The 18,503-nt window shown below is 45.2% G+C and overlaps 1 pseudogene across 1 annotated transcript in view; it reads right to left on the bottom strand.

The window, feature by feature from the left end:
- Positions 1 to 596: 596 nt before the first annotated feature.
- LOC311121038 (3-hydroxyisobutyrate dehydrogenase, mitochondrial-like) overlaps positions 597 to 18,503 on the bottom strand; it is a 34,766-nt pseudogene continuing 16,859 nt past the window's right edge. The window contains exons 3-7 of the transcript in view: positions 17,336 to 17,445; positions 16,486 to 16,607; positions 4,149 to 4,282; positions 3,923 to 3,999; positions 597 to 600 (exon numbers count right to left, since the gene is read on the bottom strand). The product of the transcript in view is annotated as a 3-hydroxyisobutyrate dehydrogenase, mitochondrial-like (transcript). The remainder of the gene's footprint in view (positions 601 to 3,922; positions 4,000 to 4,148; positions 4,283 to 16,485; positions 16,608 to 17,335; positions 17,446 to 18,503) is intronic.

Raw genomic sequence — 18,503 nt, 5'->3', positions numbered from 1 at the left:
CAACCAGTCGATGTAAATGAGAGTCTCTTCATCAGTCTCCCTCTACCGCTGACAGCTCTGAGGGTTGGGCTGAGCCCCTTAAACCTCCCCCCACACACACCACTTTTTCTGTGCTTGTAGTTGATCCCCCAAACTGTTTTTTTTTATATTTTATTTTGTTATAGAGAAAATTGTTTGTCACATTTTGCTGGGACCTCACTTGCCATTGACTACAATGCATTATGAAAATGTGTCTAAAGCATGTTATGAAACGCTCCAAAACACTCCAAACACTCATATTACATCAGAATCTCATTCTGGATAATGTCTCTGCACAAAATTATTTATTTATTTTTCACTGTGCCATAAATCCATGTTTGAATGATGCTGTTTATAACAAAAATATGCAAATATGGATTTATGGGACAGTGGAACATAAAAAATAAAAATGGAGTGCAGAGAATTATCTGGAATGAGATTCTGATGTAATATGAGTTGGTTTGGAGTGTTTTGGAGCATTTTATAACATGCTTAGACACATTTTCATAATGCATTGTAGTCAATGGCAAGTGATGACTCTCTAACGAAACAAAATATTTAAAAAACAGTTTGGGTGATCAACTACAAGCACAGAAAGAGTGACAATAAGGCCACATGTGAAAATGGGTGAACTTCCCCTTTAATTGGTTTCTGGCTGGGCAAATAAGTGGAGGTGGTATAGCTCATCTATATGTTTGCTCATCTATCACTGATCAGAAACATTTAGCATGCAATAATGTAGCCTAAATCGAGTGTAGGCCTATTATTTTGCTCGATCGCGTATAGTAGTGTTTCCGCTACAGTGGTAAAATCATTGCCGCCACGCCAAAGAATATGAAACATGAAAAAATATTTGTCAAGGCGTACTTTGAAGATGCTAGAACAGTCCATATTAACTTTTCCTCTGCAAACAAATAAGTAATGAATAGAAAAATCTGACAACCCCATAGTAGAATAGTTTATCTATTTACCTAGTCGGCTTGTTGTGTGTTCTATGCGTGATACATTTTCCTCTCGAGGCGCATTCAAGTTACGAGTGCCATAGGGAGGGAAACTTGCAATCATGCAAGAAATGGCATTTGTTAAAAAGAGGGCGATCCCAGCTTTCCATTCCTACTTTATTTCTCAACTCCTAAATACTGTATGTTGAAACTGTACCCTTTAAAACACAGAGTTTTTAGCAGCGTCATGGTTCAGCTTGTTACCGCTACGCAATTCGCCATGAGTGCGTGGGGGAAAGTAGGGCTACAGTGCATTCGAAAAGTATTCAGACCCCTTGACTTTTTCCACATTTTGTTACGTTACATCCTTATTCTAAAATGTATAAAATAATTGTTTCCCTCAATCTACAAACAATAACCCATAATGACAAAGCAAAAACAGGTTTTTAGATTTTTTTGCAAAAAATAATAACGGAAATATTACATTTACATAAGTATTCAGACCCTTTACTCAGTATTTTGTTGAAGCACCTTTGGCAGCGATTACAGCCTCGAGTCTTCTTGGGTATGACACTACAAGCTCAGCACACCTGTATTTGGGGAGTTTCTCCCATTCTTCTCTGCAGATCCTCTCAAGCTCTGTCAGGTTGGATGGGGAGTGTCGCTGCACAGCTATTTTCAGGTCTCTCCAGAGATGGTCGATCGTGTTCAAGTCCGGGCTCTGGCTGGGCCACTCAAGGACATTCAGAGTCTTGTCCCGAAGCCACTCCTGCGTTGTCTTGGCTGCGTGCTTAGGGTCATTGTCCTGTTAGAAGGTGAACCTTCGCCCCAGTCTGAGGTCCTGAGCGCTCTGGAGCAGGTTTTCATCAAGGATCTCTCTATACTTTGCTCCGTTAATCTTTTCCTCGATCCTGACTAGTCTCCCAGTCCCTGCCGCTGAAAAATATCCCCACAGCATGATGCTGCCACCACCATGCTTCACCGTAAGGATGGTGCCAGGTTTCCTTCAGATGTGACACTTGGCATTCAGGCCAAAGAGTTCAACTTTGGTTTCATCAGACCAGAGAATCTTGTTTCTCATGGTCTGAGAGTCCTTTAGGTGCCTTTTGGCAAACTCCAAGCGGGCTGTCATGTGCCTTTTATTGAGGAGTGGCAACCGTCTGGCCACTCTACCATAAAGGCCTGATTGATGGAGTGCTGCAGAGATGTTTGTCCTTCTGGAAGGTTCTCCCATCTCCACAGAGGAACTCTGGGGCTCTGTCAGAGTGATCATCGGGTTCTTGGTCACCTCCCTGGCCAAGGCCCTTCTCCCCGGATTGCTCAGTTTGTCTGGGCGGCCAGCTCTTGGAAGAGTCTTGGTGGTTCCAAAATTCTTCCATTAAAGAATGATGGAAGCCACTGTGTTGTTGGGGACCTTCAATGCTGCAGAAATGTTTTGGTACCCTTTCCAAGATCTGTGCCTCGACACAATCCTGTCTCGGAGCTCTACAGACAATTCCTTCGACCTCATGGCTTGGTTTTTGCTCTGACATGCACTGTCAACCGTGGGACCTTATATAGGCAGGTGTGTGCCTTTCCAAATCATGTTCAATCAATTCAATTTACCACAGGTGGACTCCAATCAAGTTCTAGAAACATCTCACGGATGATCAATGGAAACAGGATGCACCTGAGCTCAATTTCGAGTCTCATAGCAAAAGGTCTGAATACTTACGTAAATAAGGTATTTGTTTTTTATTTGTGATAAATGTGCAAAAAAAATTTTTTACCGGGTTTTCGCCTTTTCATTATGGGGTAGTGTGTAGATTGATGAGGAAAAAAATGAATTTAATCCAGTTTGGAATAAGGATGTAACGTAACGTAAAATGTGGAAAAAGGGAAGAGGTCTGAACACTTTCTGAATGCACTGTACACACTCAACTCTCTCCTCCTGTTTCCTTGTTTTATGTATTTAGTGGGTAGATCAGCTTTAATATTGCAGATAGATTGTGGCTTCCATCAATGTAATTGTCTGCATCATTTCCAATCCCCAATATTATTTTTGTAAATATAAATATCATTAAAATATTTATTCCTTTATTATTTTCCCCTAACCCTACCACCCCTCCCCTAATTGGAGTAAACTAATGGACAACACTTAGGCTTCTACTTCTAGCTTATACATATTTTACGGACACAATATATTTTACAATAGTTATCTTTTGTTTGTTTTTAGTCCCATCCTTCAGCTCCACTCAACCCCTCCCATCTATCTCTGAACACCATCCAGTTTGGATTTCTATTTACCATATATATTTTTCAACTGTGCTGTGATGTTTCACAAAAGTTCTGAACCTTTCTATTCTCATAGATTCTACTGATTATAAATTAAAGATAAACATTTTTGGTAAGAGTATTATTATATTATTGATCGATTGACTATTACTTTTTAAATCACCCAGCAGTGCTATTTGCAGAGTTAGCTCCAGGTAAATGTTGCAATTCTTCAGCCATTCCTAAACCTGCGACCAAAAACAAGCTACATATGGACACTACCAAAACAAATGATCTAATGATTCTGTATCTTCGCAGCAAAATCTGCAGAGCTGGGATGGTTATATCCCCCATATATATATAACATTCTATTGGTTGCAAGAATTTTGTATAATAATTTAAATGGAAAACCATTTTGAATCCAGCGTTGTTTTGTGTATCAGTTCATAAACCATGTGCCATGGAATCGGTACATCGAAAATCTCTTCCCAGCTATTTTTCAATCTATATGGCACAGCTGTCTCCTTGTTCCCATATAGGCCTTAACACTCTCCGAACACAACGCAAAAATAAACCTCAAAACAACAGACATCCAGTCCAGGTCCAGGTCCAAGACAAAAACCTCTTTGAAAAGACAGTAAACCTATTCATGGTGAATGGAAGTGGAACTGAGATGAAGGCTTGCTAACCAGGGTAGTGGTTGACTGTACCTGATTCCGAGGTTCATGGTCTCTGCAGTCCCGATCATCCCAATCGCTAACAGCATGTTGTTACAGATCCTAGCTGCCTGTGAGACAGAGAAACTTACTTTTCAGTGCATGGCATTTGCTTGTGTATGTAGGCTATAATACAGAGAGATTGTGTGTAGGTGTGTGTCTCTCGATGTGTGCATGTGTGTCTTGGTGTGTGTGTGTGCGTGTCCTCTGTGTTAGTTACCGGTCCCGTGCCGACCTGTCCACAGTACACAACGTTAGCTCCCATACAGGTGAGGAGTTCATGGGCTGCAGTGTACTCCTCCTCTACCCCTCCTACCATGAAGGTTAGCTTAGCCAGGCTGGCTGCTCCCACACCTACAACACACAGGACACAATATATGGTCATTAGTACACTTCCTGCTTTTACTTCCTGCTTTTACTTCCTGCTTTGCTCCCATGGGTACACTCACAATGGCCGCCAGTCCACCCATAAAGCCATCATTGCATTGAATGGAGACGCCCATTCTATTCATTCTATTTCTATGGCAGCACATGCAGGACGAGCAGAGGAGAAAATGTGCATTCAAAAAGTAATACAAAATTGTTTTGCTATTCAAACAGTTATAAACGGAGACCACGGTCACTTGGTTGGCCAATTACAGTCATCCAAAATTCCATGACTATCACAGCTCTAACTCCTACCACTCCTAAAATGTTCGTAAGCGCTCACAGGCTCACAGACACATTGCTAAATGGTTTACCAGTAAAGAAGTAAGCCTTGGATAAGTAAGTCTTGTTTCGAGCCAGAACGGCCCATAGGGGCAAGAGCCTATCTCCGGTCCCTGTAGCCTACAAGTACACCCCCTGGACAAGACGCTAGGTTCACCAGTAAGGGCCCTATCCAAAAAAACTCAACATCATGTCAGTCTCATGACGGTGTAATGAAGGTTAACGTGAAGAGTTGCCAGAAAGCTCTCTCACAGTACAAGAATACTATTTTAATAGCAGCCAGATTATTTTATTTGGTCTATGGAGCTCAGCATCAGTTAACCACTTAATGTGTAGAGACAATCTGGGATAGGGTTGTGTTTGTTGTGATGGGACAGGAGTGTTAAGGAGAGGCACACCAGAGGGACAGGGGGCGTCTTTAAAAGCCAATTGTTCCCATCATCCTCCACACGACCCCCATGGGAGGGGTCCCATTGTCCCCCCCACCCCTCTCTTTCTCCTTCACTCACTCACACACACACAACTCTGTCACACACACCACTAGCCCCCTGCCCCACCCCACCCCAAAGCCGACAGCTGTGCCCGAGGCTCCCCCCCCGGGAGTATCAGTGACAGCAGTGAGGGGTAATTAACTTTACACTTTATCATGTTCAATTAGGCCTCTCACACACACACACACACACACACACACACACACACACACACACACACACTCCCCCGTCCCCCTAGTGCCTGATGGCTTAAGGAGCGTTCCGTGTTTTGGCAAGGACCTCTCCGCCCCCCGACGGGTCCTGATGACACAGATAGATGGCCAGAGACATGCCAGATTAACACAGAAATAAAACAGTTAAAACGGAGGCGGAACCCTCGCTCCCAAATCTCATCTGCCACGGCCTGGCCCCTTCATGTACCATTGATTAAACACATACACGCACACACGCAAATTGTCGCTACCTGTAAGTATTCAAAGAGCACAACTTCTTCATACTGTATTCTGGTGATAGGTAAACAAAAAGCACTCACATCTATACTATCTAGTAGATATTTACAAATACTGAATCCCAGAGTTTCTGAAACCCAGGGATAAATCCATAGAACAGGCCATGTTGAGCTGTGCTTGGTAACAGTGGACAGGACAGTGTGTCATATGTCCCATTCACAACCACCTAAAGAAAATACATCTTAACAACACTGTTAGAGGTGTGTGTATTTAGAATGTCTTAACAATGGGAAGTGTGTGTGTTTGTTTGATGGAGTGTGTGGTGTGTGTATGAGTGTGCTCAAGGAAGTCGGAGGTTGTGTGTGTGTGTGTGTGTTCAGTCTTCAGGGTGCTGTGTTGCTCTAATGAAAGGCCACTTGATGGTGAAGGCCTAATAATATTGGTGTTAATAATTAAAGAGGGCGAGAAAAGAGCTGAAACCACACAACCAGGAGGAGGAGAGAGGGAGTAGAGGAGAGAGGAGGAGATAGCAGAAGGGGGAGAAAAGAGATGGGAGAGAAGAGGGGGAGGTGGAGAAGGGAGGAGAGGGGAAAATGAGATGGGGAGAAAGGGGGATGAGAGGGAAGGAGGGGAGGTACAAAAGAGTGACTGAGGTACACTGTGAGTTGACTGTACTGTATGTTGCGGTTGTCCATTGAGTAATGGTGTGTATGCATTACCCTAACAATCTCTCTTCCTACCCTCTCGCGCTCTGATAATTAGCGATCTGTCTGTGAGCGTGTGTGTGTGTGTGTGTGTGTGTGTGTGTGTGTGTGTGTGTGTGAGATACAGCAGTGATGGCTTGTCAGTTAGGCCACATAATGAACCCAGTCCATACTGCAGCAGCTGCCTATGGACCACAACATACGCTCTACACACACACACACACAGGTCATACATACATATGTTCAACACAGATCATTCAGAACACAGTGAGAGAGAAGGCTCTACCTTTGGAAAAAAAGAGGGAGATAGAGAGATTGAGTAATCAGGAGAATAATAGAGAGAGATGTTCTGAATCCCAATCACCATACAGACAACCACCAACATTCACACTAACACTAGGTTTAGATAATGCTGACACAACCAAAGCCAAGCCAAGCAGCATTGCACATTTCCACTGGTTCATTAGTGGGAGATGACTGGGGACAGGATCATTAAAGACGAGATTATTGATATCACAGTCAACATGCTGATCAATATACATCTCTACACAGAGGGAGAGGGGGAGAGAGAGATAAGATGAAGAGGGAGAGGGGTGAGCGATGAAAGCGGGATAGAAAGAAACAGAGAGAGAGAGATGGAGAGTGGAGGAATACTTTCTCTCTCTCTCTGCACTGCTTACCTCCCCCCTCCCTCTCTCTCTCAGAATAACTAATCACCCATAATAAGCTCCTATGATCTGTAGTGGATTTCTATAAGCAGTGACAGAGGGATGATGGAAGATCGCCGGTGCAGGAAGAAGAACACATCATTAGCATAAAAGAGAGGGACAGATAGTGTTTTTTTCTTGAAAATGTGTGTGTGTGTGTGTCTTCTTGAAAATGTGTGTGTGACTTCTTGCAAATGTGTGTGTGAGTGTGTGTGTGTTGAGGGACGTCCCGTGGCCCGGTCAGTCCCGTACTAGACGGATTAAACAGGAATCCTAATGAAGCTGTGGGAGCATTGGGAATGCGATGGGAACACTGCCTGCTCCGGTCTGTCTCATCCATCCCACAGGAGAATGACACTCCTGCATCGTTAACACAGACTTGCCACACATCGCCCCCTAGGGCTAGCTGACGGGAATATACCCAGAGAAAGAAAAAGGGTGACAAATTGAGTGGGAGAAACTGAGGGGGAGAGAGACAGACTGTTAGGAAGAGGTAGAGACCTGAATGCTCAGGTCTATAGTGAGGGACTGTGGGGGAGGTAAAGAAAGAGAGGTAGAGGCAGAGAGAGAGAAAGAGGGAGAGAAATGGAAGGGAAGAAGAGGCAGAGAGAGAGAGAGAGAGAGAGAGATAAGGGTAGAGAGAGACCTAGACCAGGATAGCTGAGCCTCTATTCTCTGAGAAACAATTCCCTTGGGAAAGAGCAGACAAGAGTCCCTCTTATCCTGCTCCAGGGACAAGTAATGGCTGGCCAACATTAAACCCAGAGGCTCAGTCGAACCAGCCTGACCACGGTACAACCACGGTTAGACCACGGTGAGCTGGCGTTGGTATTAATGACCGTTAGAGAGAGGGGACAGCCAAAGCCACTCCTAGTCCAACATTGTGGGAGGTAGATTCAATGACTGGGAGGCTGGGAGCATTTCAATACCCTAAAGAGGCTTCCTTTCCTTGTCTCCTCTCCTTCAAGGAGAGAGGGTGAGGTGGGGTGAGACGGGGGATGGTGATCAGAGAGAAGTCTTTGGTTTCTAACAAGAGCTGAATTAATTCCCGCTTGTTTCATTACAGACAAATTATTAACTGAAGCGATTCATTATTCTAATAGCCTTTTAAACTGGAGCCCTTTTTGAAGCGGTCTGTCTGTGTTTGTGTGTGTAAATCTTTGTGTATGTGTGCGTGTGTGTAGCATCAGGGACAGGTGTAGATCCCAAACTTGGCCGTCGTAGAGACGTCAGCCGATGCTCCTGAGGCAATATCCTCAGTGTTACGAGGCTCGTGTAAAACAGTAAGCACTTTTATTGGTGGTAGGGTTAAATTAAACTACATGTGTGAATATGAGGTTGTACAAACACACACACACACAGTGGCTGTTCCCACACATTAGGAGTAAATGACACATTTGACCGTGTTTGTGTAGAATCCCCTTTACAGGACAGTCCTATAGCACTACCGACAGCATTAGGACATGGGGCCAGATGTATCAAGAGTCTCAGAGTAAGAGTGTTTTTAGGATCAGTTTATGATCAGTTTACCTTTTAGATCACAATGAATCCATTCCATGGACGGGACGGGACGGGGGAATCTGATCCTAGATCAGTACTCCGACTCTGAGACACCTGATACATACGACCGTGGCTGATTTCTACCAGAGCCCACACACCTGAAGAGGGAACTCGGGCGCTGCAAGTACACTGGCCAAAAGTATGTGGACACCTTCTCATCAAACATCTCATTCCAAGATCATGGGCATTAATATGGAGTTGGTCCCCCCTTTTGCTGCTATAACAGCCTCCACTCTTCTGGGAAGGCTTTCCACTAGATGTTGGAACATTGCTGCAGGGACTTGCTTCCATTCAGCCACAAGAGCATTAGTGAGGTCGGGCACTGATGTTGGGCGATTAGGCCTGGCTTGCAGTCAGCGTTCCAAATCATCCCAAAGGCGTTAGACGGCGTTGAGGTCAGGGCTCTGTGCAGGCCAGTCAAGTTCTCCACACCGATCTCGACAAACCATTTCTGTATGGACCTCACTTTTCTGCATGGGGGCATTGTCATGCTGAAGCAGGAAAGTGCCTTGCCTAAACTGTTACCACAAAGTTAGAAGCACAGAATCATCTAGAATGTCATTGTATGCTGTAGTGTTAAGATTTCCCTTCACTGGAACTAAGGGGCTTAGTCCAAAACATGAAAAACAGCCCCAGACCATTACTCCTCCTCCACCTAACTTTACAGTTGGCACTATGCATTGGGGCAGGTAGCGTTCACCTGGCATCCACCAAACCCAGATTCATCCACCGGACTGCCAGATGATGAAGCGTGATTCATCACTCCAGAGAACGCATTTCCACTGCTCCAGAGTCTAATGGCAGTGAGCTTTACACCACTCCAGGCGATGCTTAGCATTGCGCATGGTGATCTTAGGCTTGTGTGCGGCTGCTCGGCCATGGAAACCCATTTCATGAAACTCCCGACGAACAGTTCTTCTGCTGATGTTGCTTCCAGATGCAGTTTGGAACTCGGTAGTGAGTGTTGCAACAGAGGACAGACGATTTTTACGCGCTAAGCGCTTCAGCACTCGGCAGTCCCATTCTGTGAGCTTGTGTGGCCTACCACTTCGTGGCTGAGCCGTTGTTGCTCCTAGACATTTCCAATAACCTCACAGTTAACCGGGGCAGCTCTAGCAGGGCAGAAATTTGACAAACTGACTTGTTAGAAAGGTGGCATCCTATGACGGTGCCAAGTTGAAAGTCACTGAGCTCTTCAGTAAGGCCATTCTACTGCCAATGTTTGTCTATGGAGATTGCATGGCTGTGTGCTCAATTTTATACACCTGTCAGCAACGGGTGTGGCTGAAATAGCCGAAGCCAGTAATTTGAAGGGGTGTCCACATACTTTTGTATATATAGTGTATCTTTGGAATAGTTTGGATCTGGAAACTGACTACCTGTACAAAACAGTGATCTTCTCCTGGAAATCTAAAGGGATTGATAAGCGATCTTTGTTCTAATCATGGGAGATAAATCTCTAGTGGAAACATTTCTCACAGCATTCTAAACGTTGATAACGTTTCTCAGTGAGGCTTCTTAACGTTGCAGTAACGTTTCCCCCTCCCCAAACCCCTGGGCAGAGCCTGTTTTCAGGCCTTCGGTGCAGCCTCATGTGGTCCAGTTACATAATTATACCCAATAGGAGATATTTTCTCAAAACTAAAAAACAAGCGCCGTAAAAAATATCTACGGATATCAAGTAAGTAACTAAAATGGAGAGAGAAGAGGGAGAGTGCTAACCCAAATCACACACACATAAAAAAATCTGCACTTTCAACAGTTTATTTGCCAAAGTCGCTAACGCTAGTCCTTAATGTTAAAAACAGAGTCTTTATCTGCTGCGTTAACGAGCGCAAGCCTGAGAACCACCCTACACTGACACGCACACACACACGTCATGAGAAAACACACACACACACACACACGTCATGAGAAAACACACACACACACACACACACACATCATGAGAAAACACACACACACACATCATGAGAAAACACACACACACACATCATGAGAAAACACACGCCTCATGAGAACAAACACACACACAAACCACGAGAGACTGAAGCAGAGAGGGAGAAAGTCTCAGAGAATGATGCTGAAAAATATGCAACAGCAGAGTCTCTCTTCACAGTGCATCTTCATTGACCAGTACCCTGACCTCATCATCATCACTGCCTGCTCTATTTCATGGGGGAGAGTGGTCAATGCCAGGAGACAGAGGAGAGAGGGAGAGGGAGAGGTGTAGGAGAGATGAATGAAGAGGAGAGAGAGATCATTCCAGAATCAATCCTTCCTCTGGTCCAAAGCAGACCCATTGAGTTTGAGGTAGACTGATAATGATCCCTAATTAACAGCCCTGATACAGAGGGCCTAAACACACACACTGCAAATGTTCTTAAGATGAGTGACATACAGGGTGTGGTTAAGGGGAATTTGATGGACAGAGCTTTATAGTAAGACTGGCACATACAACAGCTGACAAATAGGCTTACACACCCACAGAAAAAGACACCACACACACACACTGCGTTGAAAGAGCCAGTCCCCCAGCTGCTGTGGGTCTGCTTCCATCTGGAGTTCAGGCTAGACCCCCACCCCCTTACGCCCCTCCTCTCACCCCCTATCCTCCCCCACCCCTGACTGCCCTACCTCCTTCTCCTCCATTACCTCCTTCCTCTCTACCCCCCTAATCAGCCTCCCCCTGTCCCCCTGGTCCCCCTAGTGAAGGGCTTGTTATGCTAATATAGTCAGTCCAGTGCTGGTTAGTTAGTCATCACTGACAGCAGGCCCAGCCAACTACCCACGACTATGATCCCTACTAGGCCTCTCTCTCCTGCTCTCATTCCCTACCCTAGACCCTTGTAAGGTTCTTAACATGCCTTCTTTTGGCCACTCTCTTACTTGGACAATGGTTAGCTGTGGTAATGTGCCTGTGGCCTGATGCAGAATGCAATGAGCTACAAGGTAGCGGTTCCACACACAGGTCACACAGAAAACCTGCACTGTCTGAGACACACTGTATACAAACACATTAAGCTCCCACGGTCGCACCAAAGTTAGTGCAGCGCAGTCCCTTAACCAACACACACACGCGCACACACACACACACACACACACACACACACGCTCCCGACCACTGATAGTGTGCAGTTCCCAGCGTTGGGAAAACAATGAAAGGTTTTTAAAGCCTTTTAAAGTCGCCGTCCGTTAGCGATGTGGCAGCCCACCGCGGGCAGACAAGATGCAGGCATGCGGGGTAATTACCGCTAATGACCCCGCCGCTCGTTAGCTACCGCTCCCATTTCTGCCATCGCCATGCCAATAGAACGAGCCTGTGACGTCAGAGCCCGTTTTGTTGTGGGTCTAGTTTGCATGTGGATACTTTTAACAACACCAGACAGTGGTGGAAGTGTGTGTGTGTATTTCAGTGTCCATGTGTGTGAGTGTGTGCCAGGACACAGCTGGGGTCAGGCAGGGCTAGGCCAGACAACTGGTCAGAAAGAGCAAGACCGACAAAGAGAGAGAAAGAAAGCAAGTACATTATTGTTGTTTTTTAACAAGGTTATTATTCCTCGTCTTACACCCCAGGGGCGACTGCCAAACCCCTAGTGACGCACTCGAGGTGGGAACCACACACACACACACAACTTTTAAAAAACACACTACCTCACTCAGCACTCAGACCAGAGAGGATTCATTTTGAATCTAAATAAAATCTATATGAAAAAACTAAGAAAACCATCTGCTGCTGTGAGGATGCATGAGTGTATGAAGTGACTGCAAATGTGTGTGTGTGTGTGTGTGTGTGTGTGTGTGTGTGTGTGTGACAGTGCTTTATATATCATAAGCATTAACTCACACAAACAGGAGTGTGTCAGGGGTCAATGCATATCCCTGTGTCTGTGTGTGTGTGTATCTGTGCCTGTGTGTGTATCTGTGTCTGTGTATCTGTGTGTGTGTGTGTGTGTGTGTGTGTGTATCTGTGCCTGTGTGTGTATCTGTGTCTGTGTATCTGTGTGTGTGTGTGTGTGTGTGTGTGTATCTGTGTGTGTGTGTGTGTGTATCTGTGTGTGTGTGTGTGTGTGTGTGTGTGTGTGTATCTGTGTCTGTGTGCAGTGGCGACTTCACAATATAGATTAAGTGTGTGTGACTGTGTTTATATCTGGATCTGATATCAAGAGATCACAAGAAGCAAGTGATGTTCTCCCTCTATCATACACAGACACACTACAACCATACACACGGCTCTCCATGGCTCCCTATTGGGATAGAGTGCCACCTCCTGGACAAATGCAGCAAGTGAAATCCCCTCCCCCACTCTACCAGAGAGAGAAGCCCCCACAACACATCACACACCGTAGTTTACCCTCCATCTCCTGACATCTCTCTCAGTCTTCTCATCCATCTCCTGACATCTCTGTCTTCTACTCCTCCTGACCTCTCTCTCTTCTCCTCCTCCTCCTGACCTCTCTCTCTCTCTTCTCCTCCTCCTCCTGACCTCTCTCTGTCTGTCTTCTCCTCCACCTCCTCCTCCTCCTCCTAACCTCTCTCCCCATCTTCTCCTCCCCAAGTTCAGCTTATCACCGATGGGCCACTTTCATCCTCAGCAAGGGGGTTAGAGGCCAGGCCAGTTATGTTAGTAGTATGTGTACATGTCTGAGCTTTAGATAGTGGGCGGTCAAGTGTGTGTACATTTGTGTCTGAACGTGTGTGTGTGTGGGGGGGGGGGTAGCAGATAAATCATTTGCCATTCCAGAGCAGTAAACCAGGCTTAGCTAAGAGCCCAGAGAAGACGTGTGTAAACACTGTACCTGTGTGTGTAACAGGCTTAGTAAAGAGTCCTTCGAAAACGGGTCTCCACACAGGACGTCACACACTAAATACAGGCTGTCTACACTGCACAGACGCCAGCCTGTAAACAGACAGAGGGGGTGTGTGTGTGTTGTATGTAAGGAATGTGTGTGAGAAAATGAGTGTTGGCAGGAAAGCATACGACCACGCTGTGAGCTGTTGGTGATCGTCAAAAAGTGTATCTGCAGAAACGTCAATCTGTGTGTCTGTGTATTTGTGTGTTTGTGTGTGTCTATTTGCATGTGTGTGTGTTCCCCCCTGGTTGGTCTGGCCAAGGTTAGAGGGAGAGTTTTACAGCTACATGTCTCCCTCCAGTCTTAACTCCCCCTCTCACTCCCTGTGGGGCCAGTTTCTCTCCTCTTTATGGCTCTTTATCTACAGTGTCTTGCAAAAGTATTCATCCCCCTTGGCATTTTTTCCTATTTTGTTGCATTACAACCTGTAATTTAAATTGATTTTTATTTGGATTTCATGTAATGGACATACACAAAATTGTCCAAATTGGTGAAGTGAAATGAAAAAAATTACTTGTTTCAAAAAATTTGAAAAAATAAATAACGGAAAAGTGCATATGTATTCACCCCCTTTGCTATGAAGCCCCTAAATAAGATCTGGTGCAACCAATTACCTTCAGACGTCACATAATTAGTTAAATAAAGTCCACCTGTGTGCAATCTAAGTGTCACATGATCTGTCACATGATCTCAGTATATATATACACCTGTTCTGAAAGGCCCCAGAGTCTGCAACACCACTAAGCAAGGTTGCACCACCAAGCAAGCGGCACCATGAAGACCAAGGAGCTCTTCAAAAAGGTCAGGGATAAAGTTATGGAGAAGTACAGATCAGGGTTGGGTTATAAAATAACATCAGAAGCTTTGAACATCCCACGGAGCACCATTAAATCCATTATTAAAAAATGGAAAGAATATGGCACCACAACAAACCTGACAAGAGAGGGCCGCCCACCAAAACTCACGGACCAGGCAAGGAGGGCATTAATCAGAGAGGCAACAAAGAGACCAAAGATAACCCTGAAGGAGCTGCAAAGCTCCACAGCGGAGATTGGAGTATCTGTCCATAGGACCACTTTAAGCCGTACACTCCACAGAGCTGGGCTTTACGGAAGAGTGGCCAGAAAAAAAGCCATTGCTTAAAGAAAAAAATAAGCAAACACGTTTGATGTTCGTCAAAAGGCATGTGGGAGACTCCCCAAACATATGGAAGAAGGTACTCTGGTCAGATGAGACCAAAATTGAGCTTTTTGGCCATCAAGGAAAACGCTATGTCTGGCGCAAACCCAACACCTCTCATCACCCCGAGAACACCATCCCCACAGTGAAGCATGGTGGTGGCAGCATCATGTTGTGGGGATGTTTTTCATCGGCAGGGACTGGGAAACTGGTCAGAATTGAAGGAATGATGGATGGCGCTAAATACAGGGAAATTCTTGAGGGAAACCTGTTTCAGTCTTCCAGATTTGAGACTGGGACGGAGGTTCACCTTCCAGTAGGAGAATGACCCTAAGCATACTGCTAAAGCAACACTTGAGTGGTTTAAGGGGAAACATTTAAATGTCTTGGAATGGCCTAGTCAAAGCTCAGACCTCAATCCAATTGAGAATCTGTGGTATGACTTAAAGATTGCTGTACACCAGTGGAACCCATCCAACTTGAAGGACCTGGAGCAGTTTTGCCTAGAAGAATGGGCAAAAATCCCAGTGGCTAGATGTGCCAAGCTTATTTGCTGCAAAAGGTGGCTCTACAAAGTATTGATTTTGGGGGGGGTGAATAGTTATGCACGCTCAAGTTTTCTGTTTTTTTTGTCTTATTTCTTGTTTGTTTATAAAAAAAATATTTTGCATCTTCAAAGTGGTAGGCATGTTGTGTAAATCAAATGATACAAACCCCCCCAAAATCTATTTTAATTCCAGGTTGTAAGGCAACAAAATAGAAAAAATGCCAAGGGGAGTGAATACTTTCGCAAGCCTCTGTACATGAAAGGCACCGACACGGGATAACCGCCATTACGTAATGAAAATGTATGCACTCACTAACTGTAAATCGCTCTGGATAAGAGCGTCTGCTAAATGACTAAAATGAAAAATGTAAATTACGGCTCAATCAACATGAAAAACACTGACACAGGATACTCCATTGCGGCTCAAGCCATTAAGGAGAACGCTGTCCTGTGCACTGTCATGAAGCCATCAGACAGGACTAACATATTGATGACTTAAAACCTTGCCTTTAAGACCAGGTCAAAAGCAACAATAAAACCAACTTACTGGACTGGCTATCCTGCTCTATGCTGACTACAAAGGGTGTTCACTGTCTGGCCATGCTAGATTGGACGGAGGAACTACTGCACCAGAAACAACGGACTTGAACTAGCTACCTTTACTGGAATTTTTTAGATCAGGGTCGTATTCACTAGGGCACACAATAGCAAAACATTTTGCAACGTAAAACGAAAAACTAGCATTTCTTATTGGACAAATTCACGTAGTTCTTCCCAGTTTCGGACAGTTTGCTTCTGTTTCGTTTCAAGAGAATAGGATCCTGATCTGACAATATTGCCTTAAATATGTTGCCATCAATTTCCACCAGCTGTTGATCTGTCACCGGTGTAAAGTCAGTGGCCTGTAGCCTACATACGGTTTCAATTATAATATATAGCACCAGAGTCTATAAATACAAGCACTAGGGTATCTATAGATACACATAGGAACACATGACAGGGTTAGCATTGCTGCTAAGGCTCTACAGTTGATGTGTCTGTGTCAAAGGTGAAATGACTCTATACAGACAGAGAGAACGAGAGAGACAGAGAGAAAGAGTGAGAGAGAAATAGAGGAGAGAAAGAGAATGAAAGAGAAAAAGAGAGAGAAGGAGAAGGAGAGAAAGAGACAGAAGGACAGAAAGAGAGAGAGAAAGAGAAAGAAAGAGTGTGTGTGTGTGTGTGTGCGCGCTATCATGTCTATCCAGAGACTGAACGACAAGTAGGCCAGAGGCAGGAGGAGGAAAACCTTTCTATGGACATGGCTAGTATGTGATCGCCATACCAACGGAATGTTGACATCCCACACCCCACCTTTACCTCCTGACACGGGAGCGTCCATGAAGATGGCGCCTATCTTCTCGGCGGCGAGGGCAATCTCCTTGGAGACGGTTGGGTTGATGGTGGAGGAGGCGATGAGCAGCGTTCCCCTTTTCACTTTCCTGAGGAAGAAGAACAGGAGGAGAGGGTGTTCTTTAATCGTAGTCCTGGGGACCCACAGTACCGTGCTCTGTTTTAGGGCCAGCACTAGCACACCTGATTTAACCCCTTATTTTTGGCACTAAACAGTCTCCATATATACATCCATTAATTTTTTTAACTGGTACGGGGGACCTTCAGACAAGTCTTGTGAGGCCTGTGGGCGTCCTAAAGCCAAATAAAACCGACATGTATGTGTTCATGAGAGTCATCTTTAAGTTTGTAGGCCATACCGTTCGTACACTACAGACAATTTTGTGAGAAGACACATTTTCGGGATGTCTCATGGTCTGAAAAACACCGCTCTAGCTCTGTCACCTTTCACGGCAGATGTGGAAGTGTGACATAGGCGGATGCGGTGGACTGAGACGCATCCAATGCAAAAACAGATATCTCTAGCTTAAGCTGACAGATTTTTATGGGGATTTTTAAAATTATGATAATTAGATTTCCACTGGGGCGCCGACATCAACCTGACAGAGACCATGACCTCTACCTAGCCTTCCAATGAGGCTTACAACAATCCAATTCCTTCCGATTTGTGAACACCAGTTATAGGAGATAGGCCAGTTATAGTGGGCAGGATCGTTATAAGGGACAGGCCAGTTATAGGGGATCAGGTCTGTTTCTACACCAATTTCTTTACATCTATAGTTCCGGGGATGAGGACCAGAGAGAGGGAGCTGCTTACTTGAGGATGCCGTTGGGTCCAGTGTAGACCTCCATGACGTTGGGACTGGAGGGTAGCATGGTGATGATTCTGTCTACTTTATCTGCAACCTCCGCTGGGGAGTCCAGGATCTGGACAGGGAGGAAACAGAAGGAAAGAAGGGGTGAGAAATACAAAGAAACACTGACAGCGATACTATAGGTTGCATCCTTATTCTCCACTTGCACACTCCTCTGTCATGGATTTAAAAGCGCTGGATTGGTGTAAGCATTGGCTGAAGGGAGTTTTCACCATTGGTAAATCCATGATGGGAAGTGTGCAAGTGCACACTTTTGAGAGAAGGGTGGAGAATCGGGACGCAACCCAAGAAATACATACAAACCGATCTACTTTGACCATCACCTCAAGACTCTAGGTACACGAAACACCAGAGTTGTGGACTCGAGTCACATGACTTGGACTCCAGTCTCACTGGAGTTACACATTTGATGAATTGAGACTCGACTTGATAGAAAATAAAATAACTTGAGACTTGGAGCCTCAAGACTCATTCACATTTTAGCCAACGCTCTTATCCAGAGCGACTTACAGTTAGTGAATACATTTTTTTTTTTATACTGGCCCCCCGTGGGAATCAAACCCACAACCCTGGCGTTGCAAACGCCATGCTCTATCAACTGAGCTACATCCCTGCCGGCCATTCCCTCCCCTACCCTGGACCAATTGTGCGCCGCCCATGAGTCTCCCGGTCGCGGCCGGCTGCGACAGAGCCTGGATTTGAACCAGGATCTCTAGTGGCACAGTTAGCACTGCGATGCAGTGCCTTAGACCACTGCGCCACTCAGGAGACACTCGACTTTGACTTGAGACTGATGACTTGAATTTATCTGGCCAGGATTTGTAATGTTTTGTCACTCATTGTGTGGCAGAGTCTACGTGGATTACTCTACAGGCAGCCAGAGACTGTAGCCGCAGCATCGACCTTGCAAAAAAACCTGCAACAGATTGGCAAGTGAAACGCACACTCGGCACTCTGATTGGACCAGCAAACTGTCAATCAACACAGGTCGGTGGTGAGCTAGCGAACAGATTGCTGCTTTGCTATACGGCTATAGGATCGGGTGCAGCACAAACGTCAAACTATAGGAAGAGAGGATTGCCATAATAAATAAATATGCAGCTCCAAAAT

Source organism: Coregonus lavaretus, assembly GCF_964263955.1.
Source record: "Coregonus lavaretus genome assembly, chromosome: 3".
Taxonomy (NCBI): Eukaryota; Metazoa; Chordata; class Actinopteri; order Salmoniformes; family Salmonidae; genus Coregonus; species Coregonus lavaretus.
This window is presented reverse-complemented; position numbering and strand designations above follow the sequence as displayed.